The 7,381-nt window shown below is 38.7% G+C and overlaps 1 non-coding gene across 1 annotated transcript; it reads left to right on the top strand.

Annotated features, from left to right (window-relative positions):
- The first annotated feature begins 6,825 nt into the window (after positions 1 to 6,825).
- On the top strand, positions 6,826 to 6,933 carry LOC132026379 (U6 spliceosomal RNA). The gene has a single exon (XR_009406892.1). It is a non-coding gene; the product is annotated as a U6 spliceosomal RNA (small nuclear RNA).
- The last annotated feature ends 448 nt before the right edge of the window (positions 6,934 to 7,381 follow it).

Genomic DNA, 7,381 nt, shown 5'->3' with positions numbered 1-7,381 from the left:
GACACTTAACTGACTGAGCCAACCAGGCAACCCCATTGTTTTTAAATTTTAAAACAATTTAAACAACAACAACAACAACAAAAACCAGCACTTAGTGAGCACCAACTGTGGTCTAGGTGGGGATGCTATCTACTACCTCATGCAAGCTTCTTCTCTCTGCCCTCATGGTTCCCGTTATTTTCTCTAAGGTTATTTAGGTCTATTTGTCTCCTTCAGACTCAAGACCTCAATGACAGAAACCCCAGCTTATTTTTCTTTGTATCCCCAGGGACTTGCATGCTGTTTAGCACTGTATTGTGTTAATATAAACATATCAAAAACACATATGCACATATAAAACCCCTTTATCCTGTCAATTTTATAAAACAGCTTTCATAATTCTCATTGATAACTGTGATGACTGATGACTAAGGAAGTAATTTGCTCAAACTTTCTGCCACTTAGAGATAGGTCCAAAACTTGAACCCACAATTCTGACGATGGGTCTAAATCCCTCACTACTCATCAGCTCTAGGAGCACTTACTGAGTTCCGTGAAGACTACTGCATTAAGTAGTGTATATGACATCCAAGGCAAATAAAATATGCTGAATACATGCTAGCTATTATTTTCCTGGCTTCCAGCTACTATGTGGATTCAAAAGAAACTTGAACCAGATAAAATAAAGGTAAGAAGTCCTTCATTTTTATGTTTCACACTTGTAGGGCTAAAATTTTCAGGCTCTAAAAATCAATGTTCTTTTTATTAATGTGATGCAAAAAGCCTAAGTGACAACATGACGTGGCTAGAACACAGAACATTCTATTGGGTTGTAATGGTGTAATTCCATTTGCCCTGCTCAAGAAATGAGCACCTGTGCACTTTGGTTAGCAGTGAAAATGACTGTGGATGACGGCGAAATGCAGAGTAGGACCTCTCCCTACTTGACTTTCGGTGTTTATATCCTTTTCGTGCAAGTGAATTTTCAGCATTGGACTAATTTTTTTCTTCTTTGACCCTGTCTCTTGAGACATCTTTGCCCAAGCCCTGCTCTCGGCAGAGAATTCTCTTCCCACAGCCTGAATAACCCCTCGTAACACCGTACCAAAAATCTCACTTGCTAGATATGCCAGCCCCTTTGCCTGTAGACATTTTTTCAGTCTCTCGGCACAGTACTTTCAACTTCCTGGTCAGCTGGACTGTCCACTGTGGGATAAGTTCTCCCCTAGGCTTTAGAAAAACCATGAATCTCAGATAGGAAATGTATCTCCTTTATCAACCTGATTCTCTTTCCTGACATTTCAGATATGCTCTTTGGTTTCTCCTAATTCTTGGTTGGAATTTTTTCACAACTTACCCTCCCTCCACCATGAAATCTCCTTCAGACAATCCAGGACCTACCAATTGTCCTACATTTAGAAATTTACCCCAATTTGAAGCTCCCTGTTTGACAGCATTCCAGCCAAATGCCTCATCTAAAACATGACCTTGCACGTGCCCCCAGCTCAGTTGTCTTCCTGCGTCTGACCTAGTCCTCTGCTCACCTTCCCAGATGCTCTTCATTTTCAGACACTATTGACACTGAGACTGCTCCTAAGCATCTTTGGTTTCACTCCCTATGATTCAGTTTCAAAAATATTCCCAGAATAGAGCCAAAGACTTGCTCAGTTCTTGTTTTGTTTTGTTTTCTTAATTAGATCCCAAGGATCAGTTTCTAAAATGAACAATTCATCATCTGCATTATATAGAATATCTTTCTATATAATATTCTTTAAAATATAAACCTTGCATGTTGGGGAACATATTCAGAAGGACTGACAGTATTTGCAAGTTTTTAAGTTCAAGAAGATGAAAAGTTTTCAGGTACAGTTAAAACTGATTATCAAAGACATTAAGAAGCTGATTATAAAGTCACATAATTCTTCTGGTGCTGTATACAACAGCTAATCCAAGGCAAAATTTGTAAAAGAACCCTGGGGAAAACTTTCAGATTATTAGCAGACATCCATGTAATTATTATTTCTCTTCTCAGTCTTTCTGGGCATACAGACACACACACACACACACACACACACACACACACACACAGATTTTAATAAATATTATATATTTATATATACAAAATTCTTGTCATTATTCTAACCACAAAAGTTTTTACAAAAAAACCACTGAATTACATATTTTTAAATCTGCTTCAGACATTTTAATTCACTGTAGTATTACACAAAAGATTTTTTTCAAACTTACATGTATACTTCTTATTTTTAATTACATCCAATAGTTACCCACTCTTCTTTACTTTAACGGCTATTTGTTGGGGCACCCGGTGACTCAGTGGGTTAAAGCCTCTGCCTTCAGCTCAGTTCATGATCCCAGGGTCCTGGGATCGAGCCCCGCATCGGGCTCTCTGCTCAGCAGGGAATCTGCTTCCCTTCCTCTCTCTCTGCCTACCTCTCTGCTGAGATGTGATCTCTCTCTGTCAAATAAATAAATAAAAACTTAAAGGCTATTGTTTCATTACCAAACAGGTGTATACACTTGACTCCCATATACTCAAAACCAACTAGGACAGTTATTGGATAGTATTAAATTTACATTACAGAGAAACTCTACACAGAGAGAAACTGAAATGATTTAAGAAAATTACCATAAAAATTAGAGACTGTGTATTAAAAACATGAGGAAAATGAAGAAAATAGAATCAAAGAACATTAGAGCACAAAGAAAATCTGGATTCTGTGTCAGGATTCAGTAAAAGGCACAAAAACTACTCTGAATATTTTTAGTACCAGTAAGTTTAATATAGAGAATTAGGTACAAACATCATGGGAAGGGCTCTAGAATGGGCTGCAGCTGGGCTTCTAGGAATGTCTTCCAGAACAATCCAGAATGACCTTTAAGCCCACCACTAGAATTGTTGAGTTTAAAACACAGGGCCCTAACTATGATCGAGGGACAGGGGCTGCCTGCTTGTCCCTGTCACCACTGGCATCGTCTTTGGACAGCCGCAAAGCAGGTGAATAAACACTAGATGTGGCAGGTTGTCACTCTTTGCCACAGCTGTCTCAACATCTAGGTAGCTGGAGAATGAAGAGTGGAATGCTGTTGCTAAAATCCTGATGTCTTCATGGCTGTGTGAGCTTATAGGCACAGCCAAGAGAAGGAGGATGGCCTTCTACTTCACGTCTGCCTTCCAAGTGCTTTTAACTGGTGGCATCTAATTTATTGGTTGAACCCTACCTGCATGGAAACTGAGAAATATAGATTTTAGCTTTCCAGCTTCGGTAATACGGAAAGACACATGGAAGGAGGATGGCTGTGTCAAGCCACAATATCCACCGCAGAGGACACCTAGATGAACTCCCCTCATTTATAAATGATGAATATGAGAAGTATAGAAGTTAAGTAAGACTATGGCCCAGCCAAGATTTATATTTGCCTTTATTGACTAAACCCAATGTTCTTTTTCACCACATCCCACGGTCCCAAATCAGTCTCTCCCAAATGTGGTTAAACATTTAATGTCATTTGAAATTCATATCAATATATTTTTTTAATGTGGCCATTAGAAAAGCAAATACCAAACTAAACTTGAATTTTAAAAATTAGATAAAATCATTAAGAAGTATACTGTATTCCTGGGGCACCTGGGTGGCTCAGTGGGTTAAAGCCTCTGCCTTTGGCTCAGGTCATGATCCCAGGGTCCTGGAATCAAGCCCCACATCGGGCTCTCTGCTCAGCGGGGAGCCTGTTTCCTCCTCTCTTCTCTCTCTGCCTGCCTCTCTGCCTACTTGTGATCTCTGCCTATCAAATAAATCAATATAATCTTAAAAAAAAAAAAGAAATATACTGTATTCCATCTTTGAGAGCTGGGCTTTGAGAATTTGGGCATAGGATTGTCTTAGTTGGTACTTCTGATAGAAGGTACGGGAGTTCCTAGTATTTCCTGATCCAACAATACCATGACCAAATAACAACACATAACTTCTATTTTTCAAAGGCATGCTGAAGATTTGTTGAAAGATCTCTCGAGTACCGCTTTATTGTTTTTCTGGAACACAGTGTCTATTTTTAAATATTCTCAGTGTTTTTCCCAAATATGTGATACTCTTTTTCAGTGCTACGATAAAAATAGTTACCTATTAGATGAAAGTAAATAGAAATGGGAGCTCTAACGTGACTTATTTAGATTTTATCCATGGAGAACATGAATCAAAAGATCTAAATTTTAGCTTGGGTCCTATCATTAGCCTCCCCGGGACAAGTCACTTATTTTCCCAATGTCTGAATTTCTTCATGTTTAAACTTGGGATGATTAATGCCTGAATTGCCACTTAATAGAGGGGTTGATGGAATAAAGCTAGATAATGGATACTTTTCAACAATATCCAGAGCTATATAAAAATATAAGATGCCACTCTTATTTGTTAATTTTATATTCTATTTAATGTTAGAAGTTATAATTCTTTTGCTTCAAAGTAAAAATAAACAGAAAGAAAACAGAGGAGGTTTTCTCTTCATTAGGCATAATGGGCCTAGCTGTTTGGATTTGGGACTCATTTTAGCAAATAATGGCTAATGAGCAAGTAGGATGCTGGAGACCAAGTTAATAACATACAAAATGCTTGTACTTAGTGCAGCCTCGTTAAAGATGAGAAATTTAGAAAATGCGTGTGATTGTAGGTATGCCTTGAGAATATATCTTTAACTGCTAAGAATCTGACATATCTTCCCACTTCGCTTCTGTTGCTTAGAGGAGCCTTTAACTGCAGTAACCTGTTCAGTTCTGCTGATTTTAAGTTGATGCTCTTTCTAACACTGACAGATTTCAGTTCAAGCTGACCTAAAGAGGCTCTCATGCCCCAGGTTCGTATCCTCCACTTTCTGCCATGAGATCTTATCTTGACTTTCTTACTATGGCCTGACACATACACTTCTCTGTCCGGCTTCCCCTGGATTTTTTATTCTGTCACTTAGTCAGTCTGGGACAGATTAGCAGACTCAGACTTGACTCTCTCGACATTTAACTCAACAATGGCCACTTTTGCCCTCATCTTGTGTGCTGTAGGCCCTTTTTAGGCCTTATTTTACTTAGATTTGGTTAATTTTGAACTTAATAACTATATCGTATCATAGTTTGTGGAGTCATGCTTCTTTTATTCAGTATCAGATTTCTGAGATTCTTTATTCAATATCAGATTTCTGAGATTCTTGCATGCAGTGGCATGTAACCGTAGTTCACTCATTTCAGTATTCTCTAATCACTATATAAATATAGTTTATGTATTCCTTGTCTGGTCAACACATTTTTTTTTCAAGATTTTTTGTTGTTAGGATTAACACTGTGTAGACATTTTTGTGTGTGATAAGAGCTTATTAAGTGAAGATACAGAAAAAGCTCTCAAGAGTGAGAGGGGTCCCAACAGCGTTTCCCTCTATGAATATTTTTATACACATTTCCCATTGCACATACACATTGAAGATTTTTCCTTTGGCATATATTCCTAGGAATGGAATTACTAGGTTGTAGATGATACCATGGTCAGATTTATAAACTAATGTCAAACTGCTTTCCGGAAAATTAGTTTTATATTCTACAAAGAAGTAAAATATGTAAATAAAATCTTTATCTATCCTTCATTTCCCTGTAGCTATTATGGTATTTCTTTCCCTCTTCACAGCCAACCTCTTAAAATAGTTGTCTATGCCCACCCGTGATTCTTACTCAGCTTTTACTCAGTACCCAGTCAACTGCCATCTGACTTCTGTCCTCAGCCCTCCATGAACCCACCAAAGCCAGGGTCATGCATTTGAAATCATTTTCTCACTTAAGTTCCTGGCATTTGAATTCTCTGGTCTCTTCTTCTTCAAAATTCCTTCCCTTGAGTATTCTCAATCTATTGCTTAAAATGAATATTTCTGGAGGGCCCTCTTCCCCTCCCCCCATACACTCTCTGCCTACGCAGTCCTCCATTATCCTGTCTTCACTTGTTAAGTATAGGTTGATGTCTCCCAAATTCGAATCTCCAGGGCACCTCTCCTTCTTCAGCTTGAGGCTTGTGGATCTAACATCCTATTCAGCACCTCCATTCTAATTCAGTTTACACACATGGGAACATTCCTGACCATCACTTATCCTTCCACTTCCCACCCAACACTTCTCCTCCTACCATATTCCAAATCTCACCTAGGAAGTGGAGGGCAGCACTGGCCACACAACAGACCAAGCCATGTCTGGTCTGTTGTCATTTTTTGACTTTTTCCTCTCTTTTACCAACACACTCAATTTTCGACTTTTTCCTCTCTTTTACCAACACACTCAATTAATCATCAAATCTTATAGACTCTAGCTCCCAAAGGCCTCTCATCCCTGTGTAGTAGCACAACCAGTATTCTCTTAGTCTAGAAAGGGACACAGGATCAGATGATAATGATTAAGAAAATCATTAAAAGAGAAAAAGCACGGTTTGATTAGCAGGAGTGCTGGCCAAGGAGCAAATAAAGAACATAGTTGAGATCATGGTAAGAAACTGGAGAGGTTTCAGATGGCCCAAGTCCTTACAGTAGGGAATCACGCTACAGGATTCAGCCATCCAATCGCAGGGAAATTACATATTAAAATGAGAAAATCCAGATGCTGGGGAGACCAAGTTAATGGAACCAAACTCACCTGTTGGGAATCAAGAACAATGAATATAGATCAATCAATGGAGAGAGACTGGGTTACCAGGAGAAACCGGTTCCTGAAAGCCTGGGGTTCTGATGTCAGCTAAGTGGGGTCGGGAGCACTGTCTTAAATCATTGACTCTTATGATGTCAGTTAAGCTTTATAAAAACTCTTCTGTGGTGCTTGCTTCGGCAGCATATTTACTAAAGTTGGAACAATGCAGAGAAGATTAGCATGGCCCCTGCGCAAGGATGACAACACAAATTCGTGAAGCGTTCCATAAACAAAACAAAACAAAACAAAAAAACTGTTTTGTGTAAGTATAGTTCTTATTCCCATTTTACAGATGAAAAAAACCTGAAATGAAAAATGATGAAAGATAGTTTTCTCCAGCCAAACATCTGATAAGTGGTAGAGGCAGGAATCAGCCCCCGAAGTCTGGCTCTAAAGACTTTGTTCTTCTATGAAAAAATGTTTTCTTTTGCTAGTTTTGGACATTACTTACACCCCTATTTTGCATATGGAAGAACAATCCCAAAAGATCAAGCAAGTTGTATTTTACTGTTTAGTCAGCTCTAGAACTCAAATCTCCCAGTCTGGTGTTTATAATCTTAGAGCCCCATTATTCCCATGAAATGCATTCATGAAGGAATATATTTTGTCTTGTCTGAAGAGGAAACCAAAAATCTCAAAAGACTTCAGCTGTCGTCTTTCTTCAAGCGGGCATGCAGAAAC

This window comes from Mustela nigripes, chromosome 10 (assembly GCF_022355385.1).
Source record: "Mustela nigripes isolate SB6536 chromosome 10, MUSNIG.SB6536, whole genome shotgun sequence".
NCBI lineage: Eukaryota > Metazoa > Chordata > Mammalia > Carnivora > Mustelidae > Mustela > Mustela nigripes.
The sequence above is the reverse complement of the archived record's forward strand: the minus strand, read 5'-3'. Positions and strand labels throughout refer to the sequence as shown.